Below are 20,476 nucleotides of genomic sequence, written 5' to 3'. Positions count from 1 at the left end.
TTTGTGCGCTCTTCTTCAGGTAGGTCCGGTTTCAGTATCCGCGTGATCATCGTCACGAAGGATTCTAAGTACGCAGTTTCGTTGTTTCCAACGTATTCTAGGAGCAGCGCTTTCTCGCAAACTTCGTAATTCCCAGTTTTATCCATTTCCAGCTGCAACAAAAACAACACAAAAAGTGACGCTACTATGTGAAATTCTGTATCGCCACTTACGCCGTTCAAGCCCAGCAATTCCTCAATAACCGAACTGCACTACAGAGTTCACTAAGCCTCCACACTCCGAAATATTGAGTCCGAGAGGCACCGTTCATTCAGATATGAAAAATCCTTCAACAGGGGTAATCGCAAGAGCAAGCGTTTCGAGAAGTGGTCTTTTCTTCTTCAAGGCAGCCACTGCCTACCACGGCGGTTGCATGTGCCTATGCTTCGTACACTGTGCCCTAACCACAAGAGCACAATAGGAGAGGGCAATTGCGAAACTGTGGAAGGTGTAAAACAGTCTCCTTAACTCTCGCCTCGTTTGTTCATGTAGGAACTTCGTTTAGCTTATTTTTGAACCATGCACAAACGACTATTGACAAAAGTTATCAAGAGGTTTATATGTCATACCGGTGTCATGCGATCACTTTTCATCGCGATCGCCCATGATCTGCATCGAATTTCTTCATCGTGATTGGCTTCTTCACGCGAGCTACATCAGGCAGCCAATGAATGTTGTGAAATTTGATCACGATTTGGTTCAATCGCGATCAGCAGCGCACCATTTGACATTTGTGTTATAGAAAAATCAAATTTAAATCTCGATATAACAAACATCAATTGTATGGAATCCCCGATATAACGAAGTATATTTTGTCAAACTGTTGAAGGCGCCCTCTGAAGCTTGCCTTCGTTTCTTTGAGGAGGAATTCCTTTTTTTTCCTGGATCACACGGTCACGCGTTGCTGAATTGCCGATTGACAACTGTTAGTGAGGTGAAAAACGACAGCGCCTTTTATGACAAGTTCTAGAAGAACGAGAGCGAGAGAATGTAGTAAAACCGTCAGTAAAAACAAAAATACCAGTAGTACTTCTAATGTAGATTTTAATTTCAACATCTTTAGATGACATTCTAATTTCTATGCAGAGAAGGACGCACATAAAGCTCTCTTTGCCAGCAAACTAATACGCTTCTAGTTAACGGCTACTCTTCAATTAAGCCCTGCAAATAACGCCTGCTAGTTCTTGTTCTTGTTCACCTCTAACTGCTATGCATTTCTAGCCGTCATCATCTTCTTCGTCATGTGGTTGTGTCTAACAAGAACAGGCCATTATATCGATTCCCAGTATTTTATTCCCTTGCAGAAAGATTTTCATTTTCCTGACAGTTTTCTTTTTCTTCACAGAAAGCGTCATAAAATAGAAAATGCTTTGAACTTTGTTATTACTGTAAGATGCTTTATTTTTTTCGTAGTTTCGAGCTTTGCTTTGCAAGGCGACACCATGTGCTTCCACATTAAGCTACGCTTTTGTATAGTGTACAGTAATCATAGATCGAAACACGACATCGAAATTTTCCGTATAACGACTGGTAAGCGCCATTTCTCGAGATCAGCAAGTCATGTCGCTACTGATCTGGCCTCTAAATATGAAGTTGGCTCTCATCTAAATGTTCGAGTTGAAGTTACGCCGATCTCATCCGAACTCAAGATGGTGGAAACGAAAGTATGTGCTCTGCTTAGCCCTAAATTTTCGTGTTGCAATCAGTGAGTACTGTGGATATTGTGTATAGCTTCTTTTTTACTGCGACAGCAATTATATGGACAGTCTCGGCTGGTTTTTGCCGTCGCCGTCGCCGCCGTCATGCTGCGTATATGTATAAGTATGTATATATATTTAAAAGTCCCAAAGAAAAATAATTCCGATAAAAGCTTCCGAAGCGCGGAATCGAACCAGCGACCTCCCGATCCGCAGCGCGTGGCTCTAACCACTATGCCACAAAGCGCAGATCGTTCAGTTGGCTATCGGCGAGCGTTATATACACACCCTTTACCGCAGTACTCAGAGACGACAGGTGCTTATAAGCGTTTCTTCAGTACCAGCGAGATGGCGCTAGGCGCGCAACGGGCGCGCTTAAAGGCGTCGGCCAGCTCGCTCACTTCTTCTAATATTTGCGCAGGGAGAACCTCCCTACTCGCGCGATAGTAGCTGCCGGGTAGTGATGGACGCGCGGTAGTTGCAGCGCGTCCATCACGGGCCGCTTTTCTTGCAATCGCATTCATTGCTTCGCCCTTGCGGTGAAACTGTGACTTTTTTATTTTTTGTTGCATATATTCTTTGCCATTCTCCTTGTAATATCTAAGCCCTAAACGTACAAATAAGTACAAAAATGTGGTTTATGTATCGATTAGTGTAGTTCTAAATCCTGCGCTAAATGCAGCTTCACTACTGTGAAACCTGAGCAAATCCGTAGCACGGACAACCAGCGATTCCCGTTCGTAGAGTTCCCGCTGCTCCATTTACCAAACCGTCGATGACGTCAATGTTTGAGGTAAGCATGTAGAGTTTCCACGGCACGAGTAGAATCTTGTTAGGGAGATCCGCAAACCCTGTGCGTGACATGCGCGCTACTTTGTGTGACATGCCCGCAGTTTAGATACGTGTCGTCGGCAGCGTGTTTTGTCAGGTTGTTTCCCCCTTCAGATCTGGCGCCGGAGAAGCGCCCGTGGAAGGAGCAATCGCGCTCTTAACGAGGCGGTGGCGCCCTCTCTTGCGCAGCGCCGGAGTGAGCCGCATGGTTCCGGGCGCTTTTAGCAATTTTAAGTTAATTATTGCGATTACTTTTTGGTTATTTCTATTATAATATTTTAGACCTCCTTCATTTATTTTTATCCGGTTTTGAGCATCGTTAACTTTGTTTTAGGAATGTATTGGCCACTTGATTTTGAGCGTGATGACGCCATATGCAACCTATGGATGGAAGAGAAGCAGGGCCCCTAAAGTGCTGCGCATTTAAAATATCACTCCATCAACTCAAAGAAAAAGTATTAATATAGACTCACCCCAAGGAGGCGCACGTTAGAATCATCTGGGTCCGTTTTCATCGTACACTTCAGAACGGAACATATCCCTATCTGCAGGAAGACATTGGTCACGTTTTCAAAGTGCGGTTCCGTGGAGTTGTCGGTCAGCAGAGGCCACGACCCGAACCCCCTAGCGGTGAGCCCCGCCTTCACTGCCTCTACCTCCTGTTCTTCACTGAGCTCTGCGTTGTCAGGGAAACATACACAGTGAGGAAATATAACCCCTGCAAACGGACGAAAGCATTTTGTTATCTTAACACTTATAACAATGAATGCAAATATAGCTTAGTCGGTTTCAACTCAAGAATAAATGCAAGCTCTGCGTACAGCCGTTGCTGTCCCACACAGCTAAAATTTCTAACTTCAGTATGACTGCGCAAGAAAAAATCAGATCATCTCCCGCCAAATGGGGACCATGAGGCGATGCGAAGCAGCGTTTCGGCATGTCAAGCCGCGTGTCAGAGGGGTAGTGGAGAGGGGGAGAAGAGAGTGGAGAGGGGAGTGGAGGAGTGGGGGGGAGGTGTGTGGAGAGGGATTGCACATGCGCAGTAAGGGTGGTCACGCCGCACACCACCACCACCACCGGTTTGAACTCCGCCATAAGATGCTTTGTATCTAGAAAGACACGGACAACAGACAAGAAGACACACCCACCGCTGTGTCCGTGTCTTTTTAGAGAGCAACTCTTAGGCGCCCGTTCCTGCGTTGAGCGGCGTCGCCGTTGTTGTCTGGCGTCGGCCTAACGGACAGAGCGAACTAGGACGAAAGAGAGTGAACGCGGAGTCTGTCGATATCACGAGCCACTGGCGTCTAACCTCGCTTTCTTCCTCCGTCACCCGCGCTGGCCCCTCGGTCGGAGCTCGTGTGCATGCAGGGCGGGCACGTGCACTGCGGCTGGCTTCGCTTGTTTTAACGGGGCTGTCGGCGTTTCGCTTGGTGCGCGACGCCTGTGCGTAGCGCTCGAGCGCTGGCAGTTGCTGTGGCAATATGTAACGAATGCTGACATTGCTACAACTACGGATAGCCAAAACTTCAAACATAGTTGGCGTTAGGCCGAACACGAAGCTGCACTCAGAATTCCCATTAGGCAGTTTCGTAATCGTCGGTGAATTTTTCTCTTCCGCAGTCGTACTGAAGTTACGAATTACCAACTTGCCCAAAATGCTGCGCTCATTGAGCGAAAATTTTCATAGATGCCCCATCCAATCGCATTTGCTCATTTCCGTGACGTCAAGCACCTTTCGCGCGTTTCAGGTAGGTGATTTTTCACACACAGACATAAGTTCCTGTCGCTGGTTTTCGGGCGAAAAACTTGAACTTCCTGAAAATTTTCAACAAAGATTCTGATATCACTGTCGGGAAAGCGCAACATTTTATGTAGGGAAGGCGAACTTTTAGTTATTAATATACGTAGTACTTACATTAGCAGCGAAAAAGTACTTGTGGTTATAATAGAAACCCCCTAGCACGACTCCCTTGCAACGATGAATGGCAGACACGTCGCAGGGCTGGGGGCGGAGCTTGTATTGTATTTATGTTTAGGTTGCAACTGACTAAAAAAGAAGTAATGACAAACCCACGCCAAGAGGAGCCTACAAATTACGCTGCCGACAACGGTAAAGCACGCTACTTAATATTATTTCCGCTTCCGTTAACGTACATTTTGTCACTTATGCGGTAATATCCATCTCTAACATGTACATTCGTTAGATGTGTATGGCTGCCGTGAGTGCTCTAGTTTTACATCTTTAATGCCCGAGTGTTCAATGTTACATGCTACATCCTTGACGGTTTCAAGTGTTTTCTTTTTGTCACTGTATGTAGACACAGATAGCACCTTCCAGAACACAGGTTTTCTCAATTTACATTGCCTTTTTACACTAAGGCTCATTTCCTTGCTGATTGGACGATAGAAAGCTTTATTGTAATTACTGATTCATTGATTCGTTTATCAAATTGTCCTATGTTCACCTTTTCTTGTTCCTTGTCAGTTTTATTGTTAACAACGCATCCAACTCGTCCAGCTATCATAAGCCCGGCTTCAAAAATCAGTACATGAAAAAACAAAATATGTAAGTCTCCCGCCAAACTGTCGGCAGTTAATCACGTTACAGCGTAACAAAAGCGACTACTATATCATACATTGAAAGATACACGTCTACGTGCTTCGCCTGAGTTCATATTCATAACACTTCCTACACTACAAGCCCAAAATAATTACCCTAATTGTATTGTAATCGTTACCAACCTTTCTAGACATTCACTGCTTCCAGTTTTTATGAACGGGATTGTTTACTGTACGTACGGCTGTTAATGCAGACGTGATAGGCCACGGCGACTTTCTCCTCAGCATTGCGGGATTCGTTGATGTCGGGCAGCTCTCGAAATATGGCTGCGTTTGAAAGATGCAAGGAATAGTTAGTCTGTCGGGATGCCATTCTGGACCATTCGTCATATCGTAACAGTTTTTTCTAAAGCCAGCCCTCTGGGCCAATCAGAACGACCGTAGCAACCTTCACGGCCAATCTGAGTTGACAAGGTGGTCAATTAGCCAATGGACAATTTGACAGTGTCCATTTAGCGCGCCTTACCAGGGCTGAAAAAGTTTTCATAGGTAAAGAAACAATAGATAAGCTAACACAAAACTAGGATACCTCCAAGGTAGCAAATTACCATCGACGTTTTCTTGACTCTTTGCCTTCATTCTTGGTAGAGGGTACAGAGAAGGATCGGTATGGTTGGGCGAATTGTACAGACCTCCGCATGCGAAGGAATAGAAATCATCGCATGGGTTAACGCTGAAGTCAATGGATCGAAGCATAGCAGCACCTGCAGTGATTGAGAGAAAAAAAATTAGCCTAGTCTGGTACTGAATTAGCGGAAAGGTAAATTCGAATCTTGATTTTAGAAAAAAGAATGATATCTCGGTGAAATTTGGTGATCTCGTCTGGCGAATATAACATTCCCCTGATGTATGCAATGCCTTGAATGGAAGTTTAGGTACTGCTTGCAAAGAAGTGGGGCATTTCACGGAAGTGCCGTGCGATGCCCCAAAATGAAGCGGCTGATGCACGGTAATGGATCTTGTTATAATGTGCACTTTATAACAGATTGTGGCAAGAGCATAGTTTAATGAAAATGTGCGTTTAAAAACAATACTGGCACGAAATGGCTGGTCCTGGTTCAAGTTGAAGAGTTATATTGGATACATGTGATGCAGGGAGCATAACTTCACTTAAGATAAGAGCGAGCAATTAACTGTCAAGATAACTAATAAAAATGAACTGATTCCATAGAACAGATTGTGAGCAGCTGGCATCTTTGCGACACCGGGCGGAGCAGGTCTCGAGGCCGCGTTTCTTTCTACGCAGCCTCTCGAGATCCGTTTCTACAGCGCGCCAATACAATGTTATCCCAAGGAATACAACGGGACACACAAATGCCAATGTACGAGTGCTATTATCAGCACCTAAGTCAAAGATTAAGGTCGTCTCTAGAATTTTTTTCCGCCTTCGGCGCAACGGGAGTCTTTCAAAAACAATATCAAAGTGATTTATTTTTCTTGTCATAATTCGTCATGTCTTGTGCCAGACACAAAAAAAACATGGACATGGACATGATGATTGACATGGAAGATGAACATGGACATGAAACATGGACATGATGATTTAGCAATTCACGCTTAGTTTCAAGGCCGCCTTGAAACTAAGCGTGAATTGCTAAATCATCGGCGCCTGCAAATCAGGAAAGCTCCACAGACATGCAAAGGTAACACACGAAGTTTACCAGCCTGGACTCATTATGATCGTGTGCAGTAATATTTTGCGTGCCACTACGACACCATTGGAATACGCAACCATGCGGTATTCGCAGTTTGACAGTCAGTGTCAAATGAGAAGGAGCACTTTAAGCAGCCAGGACACAATGCAGCGGCTAGGTGCTGTGTGATTCCATGCTATTGAGCGGGACGTCGGAGGTCCGACTCCCGGTCACGGTGGACATATTTCGATTGAGGCTGTATGTAGAGACGCTGCTAATGTAGTTAGACATGTGTACGCGTTCACGTAATCTAAGTGCTAAAAAATGATATCAATGGCAGTGTCTACGGGCGTGTCTGCAGTGTCACTTTGAAAGTGGCATGCTTAGAACTTATGCGCAATTAGTAATACAATCAACACCATTCTCCTTTATTATGGCGGTTTTAATATACTTACCTCTTGAATAACATAGCTCCGACTGGCACAATTTCTTGTCCGTGATTCCTGCAAGAACCAGCCGCACAGAAGAAAAGTGAAAGCTCACGACAATGCAAAGAAAAAGAAAACAAGCGGGAGATTGCTATGAAAGTTCAGTAATATCGAACTATAGCATTATCTCAGAACACTTAGGTAACACGAATTACCGCAATGAGAACCGCAAGCAAGCGGTGTCAAGAAATATAGCTATACAGTGCTCAACCCACTTGTCAAGAACGCTGTAGCGGCGTGTTCCTGACTGTATGGATGACACCTACCGATAACACATAGTATAAATAGCCCACATTTGATCTTGCTTGGCTACGAACGACGCCTGCTCACAGTCTGAAAACTATGTCTCATCGGTAGACGCCGCCTGTGCTCTAGCGTTCCAGGCAGGTTCGTCGAGCTCTGTGCATTACTAATCTGCACTGAGGCTCATTGCAAGAACATACATGCACGTCTTCGTACTCTCTGTTCCATTACCTGTGAACGCAATTCGATTTGCTCAAGCCTAAATAGCAGTTTCCTGAGGAATTGGTTCAGTGAATGTGGCGATAGGCTGCTAAGTAGAATGTTGTGAGTTCACTTCTCGGCCCCTAAAGATGCATTTCGAATATCTGAACGCTGACTGCAAAACTCGCAGGGTCTCTTACGCATTCGCCTAAAACGACTCGAAGGTGCAAGTCATCCGGTGAGGCGATATTATCATCATCATCATCATCATCATCATCATCATCGGGGCTTCAGACGCTGCGGGAGCAAACACAGACGCTGCACACTTTCTTGGTGTTGTGGTTGATAATAATGATGGTAACGATTATAGCTCAGCCATTTGTAATCGCTGAGCTTTCAATCACCCACTCGTTACACAATTCACATGTCGTGATGCCTGCAGCGATTATACGCTTCTGCCACGTGCTATTACATCTGTTAACGTGACTCCTTGCCCGACATGACGACTGTATAGGGTATTTTTTCCAAAGCGGTCTCCAAAATCAATATTTGATTTCCACGCGAAATACCTGATTTTTATCAGATTTTTGTGAGGTCACGTGGGTTTTTTAATCGCATGTCACGTTTTTCGAGACAAGCGTCTGAGGAGGCACTTAAGGCTATTGCCTTACAAAGGCTCATGCATCATGCTTTAGGTATACGAGCCCTTCATTGGAGTGCGCCTTCATCACGAACTCCGCTGCTTAGTGTCGTCAAACCCCATATTTTTATCAATTTATTATAAAATGTGCATCGTCATCATTTTCAATTAGTCACTGGTAGGCCATACTACTACTTCACATGCGATAACAAAGGGTCATGTCGCATTCAACAAAGCCGGTCCGATGTTCTTCTTAATATAGGTTACCAAATCACAACACTGAGTTCTGTAAATTCACGGCACTCACTCGTTCTGTAAGGAAGCAATGCCCCAAAGACTGTGCAGACGAAACAGAACACTGTAATCAGAGGAACCTTTCGGAATCCGTCCATCTGTAATTGGGATGAATACCCAACTTCATGTTTGGAAAGTAAAAACACCTTAAAGTTCAAGAATATGATTGACTGCCGCGTTCAAAATCCATCCACATTACTAAAGATTTATCATCATCATCATGTGGTGTCGTGTAACTAGCTGTAGAAGTGGGATTTAACAATCTCGCTACATCAGATTTAGTTTTCACGATTACATGAAACGCGTACTAAACACAAATACCTTTTCAACATACCTTAAATTATCAAAATGGAATTCATATTTTTGTGCCACAAGGCCGCGTATTAGGGCCGCTGCTGTTCTTAATTTATATTAATAGCATAGTTGAACGTGCTGCCTCTCCGATTAAATTATTCGCAGTTGACTGCGTAGTGTTCGGGAAATTAAATCACGTAAGGATGCTGAAACTTTCCAAAATGATTTGTATCACTATGATGTCAAAACTGGAAAATGAGCCTAAACACCCATAAATGTCGCTGCATATCATTCACCAACCGCATTCATACAGACAAGCTACGACATCAACAATTCTATAATTAGCAATGAGTCTCGTTATAGGTATTTGCGCGTCTAATTTTCAGGCAATTTTAAGTGGCATATGCACATAGAAATGACCATGACCAGGGCAGGTATAATGTAATGTTTTATACACAGGAATTTTGAGAAAGCTTCACAAACCGTGAAATAAACAATCTACTTTGTGTATGTAATATCCATTCTAGATTATGTTTGTGTTATCTGGAATCCTCATTGGCGATACTTAATCGACAGACTGGAAAAAGTTCAAAATCAAGCCGCCAGGTTTGTAAGAACTATAATTCCTTTGCAAGTATCTTTGCAAGTTTAAATCTCGCGGTAGCGTGTACCACAGCACGCGAACGTAGAAAAAAGGACATATATAGAAAAAGAGTGCTGACTTCAAATAGTTGGAAGTCGGCGCTCTTTTTTTATACTATGTCCCTTTCTTTTCCTATGCTCGCGCGCAGTGTTATACGCCGTCATGAACAAAAACCAGCTCGCCCGACTTTCTGTTCTTGTACGCTATCTATCTATCTATCTATCTATCTATCTATCTATCTATCTATCTATCTATCTATCTATCTATCTATCTATCTATCTATCTATCTATCTATCTATCTATCTATCTATCCTCTTTCAATAGGTATAAGTATCCTCCGGTAATCACAATAGTTTCCAAAGTAAGTCCCGTAGTCCTAGGCAAATGCATGTCAAGATAAAACTTGTCATTGAGGAGGGCTGGCTGAACTTACAGTGCTCGAGGGATGCAGTCACAGAGCGGGTCCAAATAATTATGAATAATTTCTTCGTTAACTGTATCAGTAATCAGTATATCAGATAAGACGTGCGAGTAAGCTCGCTTCGCCTGTTACAGATCCACTTCGTACTTCTGACGGCAGCAACTGACACGTGATCGGAGCTTCTCCGGAGGGTATGTGGCTGAGCACTTGTAATGTTCTGGAAGCCGCAGTGCTCGGTTTCGGCACGTATACAAATAACTTGGAAGGAGAACGAATGGCGTGCGCGAGAGAGCCTTCGGACAACTGAAAGTAATAGCTTAGTGTCTGTTTCTCTTGAACGTGCCTAGATGGACATTTTTTGTTCAATGCGAAATACAGCATCTGCAGTGCCTTTCTCGAGCGCCGAAGTAATGGATACACGACTAATGAAAGTCGTGCTGCTTTTGCAAGCTTTTTTTTTTCCTTTTGTTGAGGTAACGTAGCAGGAGAGCCTTAGTGTGACAAGGCTACTCCTTGTTGCCTAGAGGAAAAAACAGGTAAAATCGCAAGATTTCGCACATTTGTGCGTAGCATGTGCAACATGTGCCATAAGGTCATTCACTCTGACGATTTATCACTACCCTGTCTGAATCATCAAGTCTATACATCGCGAAGACTGCACAACACTCTCAGTTACGCCCGCCTATATGGTGCGACGCAATCATTTAATTCTTCTCCACTACCTCGCGCTATCCGTCTCTGGAACAGCTTGCCAGACAACATTGCTTCACTTAGAGACCATGACGCTTTTTGTTTTCAGTTGAACAAACATTTTTCCACACACTTCGCTTAGTATCCTTAATTTTTTTTTATTTGTATAACTTCTTTTTTGATAAGCTATTGCAAGGGTGCTTTTCCAACTGATGGCGTCTGTCTTTTCATACCACTGTCACACATTTTTTTTTGTTTTTTACAATGACGCAATTGTATGGTAGCTGTTATATTGTGTATTGTGCCTGTACTTCGTATTATATTACTCCTACGCAATACTTACTATGTCGCGCGCAAATTTTTTTTTCTTCTTCCTCGTTTGCACATATAGTTATCTGTTAATCTCTTTTCTACATGTTTGTTTATTCTATGTTATTTTATTCTACTGCCCTGTAATTTGTACTCTGTGCAAATCTTCATATACAATGTATTGAATTGTACTGTATGCCCCCCTCACCCTATGCCTCTTACGGGGCCTGTGAGGTATTTTCAAATAAAAAAATAAAAATAATAGAGTCAGCGAGCGCGTCAGCACAAATTTCCGCACACGAGTTCAGAGAAGATAAACATATACATGGGTGCATAAATAGACAAAAGATACTTTACGTTTATCAAGATTGCCAACGTAAAAAAATGATATTTTCAAATTATTACGCAGAAGCCTGAGTAGATGATCACGCCGTAATATACCGGGTGTTAAGCTTTATGGTTTTGTTAAAATTCAGCATTGGGAAGAACTTGAAAACCACCTTTGCAGATGTATTTATGTATCCAGGGGAACACAAAGTGAGAATAATTATCGCTTTCAGACGCCCAAATAACTGAGATTGAATAATTAACTTTTTAATGAGTGCAGCATGCGGGCATGCTTGTATTGAAAAGTTGGAGGCAGTCGCGTTTTTACACAGATCCACCTGGAAGAATTCTATAGCATGTCTGCGCCCCGAGATATCTCGCTGCAAAGTTAACTTGCGGTTTGCATGATTACGCATGCAAGACAGTGAGCACTGGCGCAAAGCGCCTCCCTGATGTGACGAGCAGTCATTGCTTGCTATCGTCAGCCCGCAGCAAAAGGGTTAGCGTTATCATCTCTGCATATGCCTTCGATCCGTTGTTAGATTAAATGGCGCACGCAACTGCCGCGGCACACAGGGGAGAAGCTTCTATGTTGCTTTCCTCTTCCCCAAGCTCAAGTCCCGCCTGCTCTGGAAGCCCTTCTGTGGAAAATATTTATTTATTTATTTATTTATTTATTTATTTATTATTTATTTATTATTTATTTATTATTTATTTATTTATTGACTGGTCCATTCATTCTTTCATTCATTCATTTCGTTCACCCTAGCAACACGCACTGTTGCCATAACGTGAGAAGCAACGTGTTAAACGTTACGGCGACATTCACAACGTTGTGACAACGTTGCGTCAAGAATTGGTGCGACTAGGGCATTCATTCATTCGTTGAAACTGGAATGGGCTACAGAGCGCGTGGAGGCAGTAAAGAACAGGGAGGTAGGGTCATGGATCGCAACAACTTTATTGAAGGCCGTAGGATAAAATTTAAGTTCAAAAAGCAACAAGTGATCATGTCACTGGAGGTTTTAATTAGCGTCTTCGCTGCTATCGGCGCACGCTCTACGAAATTGCCATGGCACCAACGTGAAGCAGCCGTGCTTCACGTTGGCCGTGCTGCGTTGTTTCTACGTTGATTCTCAGCGCAGAGAGGTTCTAGTTAAACCACAGACAGTCAGTCGGACACGAAACGGGCACGTCGTTGTCGGCGTAGGCCTTCCATCGCTTCGGGGCCTTCTCGCAGCCGCCGTTGCCTTTCCGTTCCCTAGTATTCTCTCGTTGTACGTACTCGGCTCGCCGCCATCGCTTCGCAGCCATTTGTTGGGCGAACTGTTGACCAGTGGCGAATAGTTACCCAATTTCTGTGGTAGATACCCGTTTATGGTGGTGATAGTTTTTTTTGTGATAGGCCGCACAGTGGCTCATACCACATTGCTCGCACAAATTACGGTTAGCCAAACAGTTTCGCTGTTAAAAGTAAAAAGGAGCAGTTTTTTACTAATGCACATGAGGACTCGTCTATGGTTGTTTTCTGCATGAAGAGAACTACCACACTTATCCATAAGCGTGGCAGGTAGGGTCGTCCCAAAAAGGGGAGGACGGAGAGGGGGGGGGGACGCTCTACAGCCTATTAACGGCACTCCCCTCTTCTGCTGCAATGGACACCTGTCATAAAAATAAAGTTCACCCGCACAAGTGAATGGTTCATTCCCATTAAAAGGTGGATTTCAACTTGCATATTTTATTGCAACTACAAGTGTCTTCCTAAGCTAGAGAGAGGTCCAACGAGAGATTCATCAGGCTGGCTAGGGCACCCTTGAAAAGCTTCAGGTTCAGCATTGTGGCACGTCAGGGCAGCGGGTTAGAAACTTGGAGGACGCTTAAGCTTACCGTTGCAAAGCGTCCACTAGACCATAATTCAAAATTTATGCGGAGTAGCAAAGTACCCTCTAATCGTCTGGCAATGCCTGCAACTGCGTAGCAGCACCCTTCGCTGATGCTCTGTGTGGTAATGACGATAATGAATTATACCTCGGCCTTTTGTAATGAAGTGGCAGCTTCAAATCACACACTCGTTTCGAAATTCAGATGGTGTGACGCCTGCTGCGATTGTACGCTTATGTCACGCAACATTACCTGTGTTAACACGACTTCTTGCACTACATCACTCCTGTACAGGGTTTTCTCTGCGAAGCAGTTTCAAGCACTGCCGTAGCTCTGTGGTAGAACACCTGAGTGCCACGCAGGATGCCTGGGTTCGATTCCCGCTCGAACTCCTGATCTTTGCACCCAACGCGTTTTTTCGCTCGCAACCAACGCCACCGACGCCGGCATTTCTGCGACACATGCTCTTTAACGCTACTCCATTAAAATTTGGGGCCCCATTGGCGCCGTGCCCGCTACGCAATGCAGTGTTGAACATTTTGGCGCCAAACAATGATGCAATAACTCAGGTTCTCGAAGGGCACTCCAATGCAGAAGTGCAGTGAATAATTGAAGAATCAGCCTGCACAAATAAGGCGCATTGAAAACCTTCGCTGCCACAGCACTGAGCTAAGTATTCTAGCCCGAGGAAACAGGCCACACTTACCGGATCTCTCAGACCATTCAAAGCGTGCAAAACCGGGCATAGCAAATCTTTGCTTCGCAAGTCTTGCAGTCACTCTTTAAAGTGCAGTTTGCTCGACCAGGCTTCCTGGCTGACATGTATGCTGGGTTCCCCTAGCTCGTGCTGGCTTCGGTAGCAGAAATATACTAAGAATCATAAAGCAGGGAGGAAAAACACCAGCAAGCTGCGTCGCCCTTGAAAATAAGAGTGTAACGGTGGCCCCCGACTTAAACAGATTTCACGCCGATTGAAAAAGATAGGGGATAAAAGAGGTGAACGTGGTTGTTCGCTTCGTCTCCGCAGAAACTATCAGTGCTGTGTGGTCGCTCGAATGCTCATGCCAGACGAAGGAACATTTGTACGACTAACCATAGGAGGCAGTTTGTAGCATGCGCAGTGGGTGTTTTGATCCCCCTTACCTGCGGAAAGAAGTACAACCGCCCAAATATTTAATAAGCGTGCACGAGCGGCCACGTTTTTTTTTTTCGTTTTTTTTTGCGTCACCGCCGCATAACTGAGCAGAGTTGCAGAAAGAGCGACCGTAAGCGCATGCGCATAAAGGCCACTTTTGAACGTGATCTTTTCTTGCTGCTGCTTCAGTTTTTTGTTTTTTTACTTCGCGCAAGCTAGCATCCAATGCTTGCAAACGATGTTTTTTTTTTTTTTTTTTCACAATTCGATCGTTTTGTCTTTCCCGACCCTTCATTCTTTGAAACCAGTTTGGCAACTATTGCCCACTGATCACCGACCTCAGGTATTATCTTCCCTCTTAACACTATGTCATTCCTTTAACATCATTTCTGGGGTTTTAGCCTACGCGGCAAAAGAACGATATACAGGGCGTCCCAGCTATCACGCAGCACGATTTAAAAAAAGAGGAACGGCGTTACGCGAAGCAAACCTACTGCATATTGTTCCTAGTACACTGGAGTATCCACTGCTACTTTTTCGTTAATGATGATTAATTAATTAGTCATAATTATGTTTGTAACTCGACAAGTACTCACGTAATTGCCAAAATGTCAATGAGTCGTTTGTACGCACGTTCAAATGGCATCTAACTGCGCTACTTTCAACAACGTGCTAATTGCGCGCTCATTTTTCCCGGTTGATCAAGAAAGCCCGCGAATTATGAAAAGTGACACTGACTAGACTCATTGTAAAAAGACAGAGCATGCAAACACGGACACAAGAAGGAAGTCAGGACACCACAAACGCCGACCAAGCAAATAGCAATTAAAGAAGCCAAAGAGGCAGGATTGTTCAGATAAGTAGGGGAACACGGAAAAGGGCTCAGAGTACTAGAAATGAAGCTTAGAATAACAGAAAGCTGAGCTAGTTGGTAAGTATTCATTGTAAAAAGACAGGTCGTGCAAACACGGACACAAGAAGGAAGTCAGGACACCACAAACGCCGACCAAGCAAACAGCAATTAAAGAAGCCAAAGAGGCAGGATTGTTCAGATAAGTACTAGTACTCTGAGCCCTTTTCCGTGTTCCCCTACTTATCTGAACAATCCTGCCTCTTTGGCTTCTTTAATTGCTATTTGCTTGGTCGGCGTTTGTGGTGTCCTGACTTCCTTCTTGTGTCCGTGTTTGCACGCCCTGTCTTTTTACAATGAATACTTACCAACTAGCTCAGCTTTCTGTTATTCTAAGCTTCATTTCTAGTACTCTGAGCCCTTTTCCGTGTTCCCCTACTTATCTGAACAATCCTGCCTCTTTGGCTTCTTTAATTACTGACTAGACTGTTGCGCGCGTCGGGAACCAGCGCCCTCAAACAGGCCCCCTGTGAGGTAGACAGTATCAAGGAAAAAAATTCAGAAAGCAAAAAAAAATGCATCTCCCTATCTGCCACTCCGCGGCCTAAGAAACGCACCGCTTGGTTTTCAGAGTCAGGCCGTAATCAGAATACCTGCCGCGTTATCAGTGAGAACAGTCGGCCGTGAGATATGGATAATGATTGTGGCGTACTATCGAACGGAATGAATCCCAGTGAAATTGCACGCATATCGTTGGCGCCCGACCTGTGCCCTTTCCAAAATGCAGAACGCTGTCTCTGGCAACGGACAACAGGCAAAGCGGTTGTTTGCAGTAAGCTTATTTGAGGGCGCTGGTTTCCTTTGCGGGTGGGAGCGCGTAGTCACGTGTTATTTTTCATATTTCGCGGGCTTTCTTTATCAGCCGCAAAAAATGAGCACGTAATTAGTACGTTGTTAAAAATTGCGCAGTTAGATGTCCTTTGAACATGCCTACCTACGCCTCATTGACATTTTGACAATTAGGTGAGCACTTGTCGAGTTACAAATTAATTATGACTAATTAATTAAACCTCATTAACGAAAAAATAGCAGTGGCTACTCCAGTGTACTAGGAACAATATTCAGTACGTTTGTTTCGCGTAACGCTGTTCCTCTTTTTTTTAATCGTGCTGCGTGATAGCTGGGACACCCCGTATATGGGCACCCCGTAGCGGAGGGCTCCAGAAATTTCGACCACCTGAACCTGCCGAGACGACGATATGCAATATTATGAGGCACGCCGCGTAGTGGCGTGCCTCATAATATTGCTCATACTCATACTTCTCCATTTTCATTGCTTTGGAAGCTGTACGCTGTACTCCCAACAACCTTTGCACAATGCTTCACTTTCTTTACTGTGCTGTTGCGTTCACAAATATGTGCCCTCAAAGCAACTAAAAGACCTTCTTACTGGTAAAGGCTGCATGGGTGACAACATATATTACCTCAAGATACAACATCCTCAGCAAGAGCACATTCGACATATTTAATGTGATAATAATAATATCTGAGGTTTAACGTCCCAAAACCACGATATGATTATGAGAGACGCCGTAGTGGAGGGCTCCGGAAATTTCGACCACCTGGGGTTTCTTAACGTGCACCTAAATATAAGTACACGGGCCTCAAACATACTCGCCTCCATCGAAAATGCAGCCGCTGCGGCCGGGATTCGATCCCGCGACCTTCGGGTCAGCAGTCGCGCGCCATAACCACTAGACCACCATGGCGGGGCGTATATATTTCATGTAAGTTACATTGGTGTCTAGTCATCATAAATGTGAGAACTGCTTCCACATGCACCAAACTAGCCGAAAATCTGCATAATAAAGGCACTGTATATTAACTGGAATAGTCATAACTGGTAATTTAAATATTAGGCTTGTTAATGTGGAACTGAATGACGCATGTAAGTCTTTTATTAAGGCTTCGGAAACTCCGGATTTATCACAGATGTCCGCATTTAAAATCCGACAAGTGTACCCTGGACGTGCATGTCGAAATTATTGAGTCCGGCGGACGTCTGAATGTCCGTGAAAGACGTGTCCAGGACGTCCGAATTAACGCCTTTGGTTGCGCGGGACGGTCCGTCAGACGTCCGCCGTACGTCATTGGGATATGTACGGATGTTCATTGGATTTTCGAACATCCGGTGCTGAACATCCATCAGATGTACTGGAGATTGTGGTCTAAAGGCCTGAAGTAAGCTCTCAAAACGACCTAGCTGAGTAGAGAGAGAGAGAAATGTAATGCAGAAAGGCAGCGAGGTTAACCAGAAAACATATCTGGTTTGCTACCCTGCACTGGGGAAGGGCTAAGGGGAGACAGAAAAGTAAGAAAGAGAGGAATGGGATAGGGAGGGAGGGAAGCACAAACAAACAAACAAACAAACAAACAAGCAAACACACACACACACACACACACACACACACACACACACACACACACACACACACACACACACACACACACACACACACACACACACACACACACACACACACACACACACACACACACACACACACACACACACACACACACACACACACACACACACACACACACACACACAGGAGTGTCACATATGTTCAACGAGGCGGGTCGCTCGCTGAATAGGAAATATTGCATTATATGGGCTCCCGTGGAAGCTCTCGATCATAGCAAGAAATATTATTTGAAGGAGGGTCAGTCATATTTTATGTATGTTCTTGCGTGCGTTTGTATGTGCGCACGTATATACACGCATGCAAAATTGAAAATTTCGGCGAGGGATTTTGAAGCCCCCCGTCGGAGTTCGGGCGGGGGGTTGAACCGCCAGGGCTTGTTCTTCGTAAGCTGGTGTGCTGATTAATCTTTGAAAGCGCGGTCTTGCGAGAGACCGGGCAGTGAGTCACAGTCCCAGAGTTTATGAGCCATTGTACGTATATCTGAGTATCTCGCTTGCATGTGCTACATATTATTTCATTATTGTGAGCCTCACGGCTAGACTGCCCCACTCCTTCTTCTATGCCCGATTCCTTACAGCGCGTGGAATGAAGCACGTGGTCAGCGCGCTCACAGGGCGGAGAAAGTTCGGTGCAAACTTTGCGCCATATAGCGGTCAAGTACGATGGTAGTCAAGTACGATGAGAATTCCCGCTTCGACAACACATCCCTACCATATGGCATGCGCACGGGGGTGGAGGGCAGCCGCCCCCACTATTCATCCAAAGGGGGGCGCGATATGCCCTATACTTACTCAGTCAGGCCTTTGACGTCATATTCTAATGCGCAGGGTTATGGTTCCGCATGTTTTTTTACTATAATAGGCAGTTTTGGAATAGGTATACGCAAAGATAGCGTTCGTTGCGTACGCAGGCTATTTCCGTCATTTAACGGGGTTACGCAAGAGGATAGCGTACGACGCATGCGCAGTGGCGACGAGCGTTAACGCAAAGCTTTGCGTACCCTATTCTAAGATTCTCTAATGGCGACCAAGGACGGCCGTGCTGTCGCATCCAAAGATATGTGTACTTCATTTGCAACGCGGCTTGAGCTTGGACCTGCGGCACCTTCTCGGCTCGTGGCGAGACAGCGGTTGTGCGATGCGCAACACAAAAGCGTTGTTGGTATTTGTGAGGAACACTCGACTTAACGAAAGTTTGTGAATGACTATTTTGTGTGTGTATATATATATATATATATATATATATATATATATATATATATATATATATATATATATATATATATATGTGTGTGTGTGTGTGTGTGTGTGTGTGTGTGTGTGTGTGTGTGTGTGTGTGTGTGTGAATGTACGTACTATTTGTGTGTAGATGTCAGAAGCGTAGCCAAGGGGGGGGTTCAAAAGCCCCCCCCCCCGAAATTTTTTCAGTTTTGCTTGCGATATATACACGTACACATACAAACGAACGCACAAAGTATGGTTGAACCCTCCCCGAAAAATATTTCTGACTACGCCCCTGGTAGATGTGATCATTGTATATATAGTATATCATAGTCGTCACCCTTCACCTGGAGTAGCAAGCTAGTCGATAAACCAGGCTGACATCTCCGGGAATATTTCATTAAATATTATTATATATCTGTGTACTTGCCGCCTTTACCCAGGAAAGCAGGGGGCCAATGGCAAGCCTTTGTGAGAAGCACGACATCGCTCCATTTTCATTTTTGCATCCATTGATTGCGGAGCTGGTGTTCTTTCGGACACGATCATTGACGTCGACAAGGGCGCCAACGTGCTGCACAGCAAGACACCACACAGACGCTACTCGGCCCCGTCGCAGATCTAGTCAGGAAACTGCGGTGAACCTGGGTGCAACCAGGGCCTCACGAAAGACATGACTCACCTTGAGCCGCTGTTTCTTTTTGAGCACGAGCCTCACTAGTGTTTCGCTCTATACGCGATGCGCAGCGCCTGTAGGGGCGCCACTGAAAGCCGCGTAGCGGCGGCCGCTCGAACCGCTGGCGGGTCGCGTAGCAGACGTCTCCTTTCACTGCAAGCATGACGGAAGTGCGCGCTTGCGATTTGCCGCTTGTGCGCGCCTCAAATAATTACTTTTGCGGCGATAGTGTGCGCAAAGGAGCCGCACTTTATAATAGTGGACATGTGTCCGATGTCACAGCTGTGTTGGACGACAATGTCACCATACGCGCCAAGTGTTTGCCACAGACCAGCGTCAACAAGCTTCCCTATGAAGTGGAGCTCATTGTAAGTACACCGCTTTCTTTATAACGTCCCGATCACTAATGCCTGCATGCGTTGACACATGAACCAACGTTTTTTTTCTCGACACAGTAGCTCCGTTTACGTGCCATGTTTTTATATTGTAGATTTTGAGGGAGCGCTGTCGCACCGGCGCATGGATTTTACGGGCGCGGCCACGCGAAGGGTCAGCGTTGGTAAAACTTTGAAACCAGCACGATAAACTTGTGAAAATATATCTCGGCAGCTTGCGCTAGTGGCGCGGGACAGAGTGCACTGCGGAGCTGGTGGTCACCTATAGCTTGTCATAGCAGCTTGGCTACGTATTTGCTGGGTGTGTTCAGATAAGAACGTCGGTGCATGTCCGTCGACCCTTGTACTTTCGCTGAAAAAAATATATTTTGTTGTCTGTAAGTGAAAGCAGGCGTTCTCTTATTATTTCGAATTGAGCTGTTTCTTGTTTATGCTCTTTCTTTTTTTCTTTTTTTTAGGG

At 44.8% G+C, this 20,476-nt stretch overlaps 1 long non-coding RNA gene across 1 annotated transcript; it reads right to left on the bottom strand.

Moving 5' to 3' along the window:
• Window positions 1-3,898: 3,898 nt before the first annotated feature.
• Window positions 3,899-5,886, bottom strand: LOC125759531 (uncharacterized). Its single transcript, XR_007417098.1, has 3 exons — window positions 5,735-5,886; window positions 5,367-5,453; window positions 3,899-4,008 (listed from the first exon to the last, which is right to left on the bottom strand). It is a non-coding gene; the product is annotated as an uncharacterized LOC125759531 (long non-coding RNA).
• Window positions 5,887-20,476: the final 14,590 nt, after the last annotated feature.

Source organism: Rhipicephalus sanguineus, chromosome 8 (assembly GCF_013339695.2).
Source record: "Rhipicephalus sanguineus isolate Rsan-2018 chromosome 8, BIME_Rsan_1.4, whole genome shotgun sequence".
NCBI lineage: Eukaryota > Metazoa > Arthropoda > Arachnida > Ixodida > Ixodidae > Rhipicephalus > Rhipicephalus sanguineus.
Note: the sequence above shows the minus strand (reverse complement) of the source record. Positions and strands in the feature narration are given on the sequence as shown.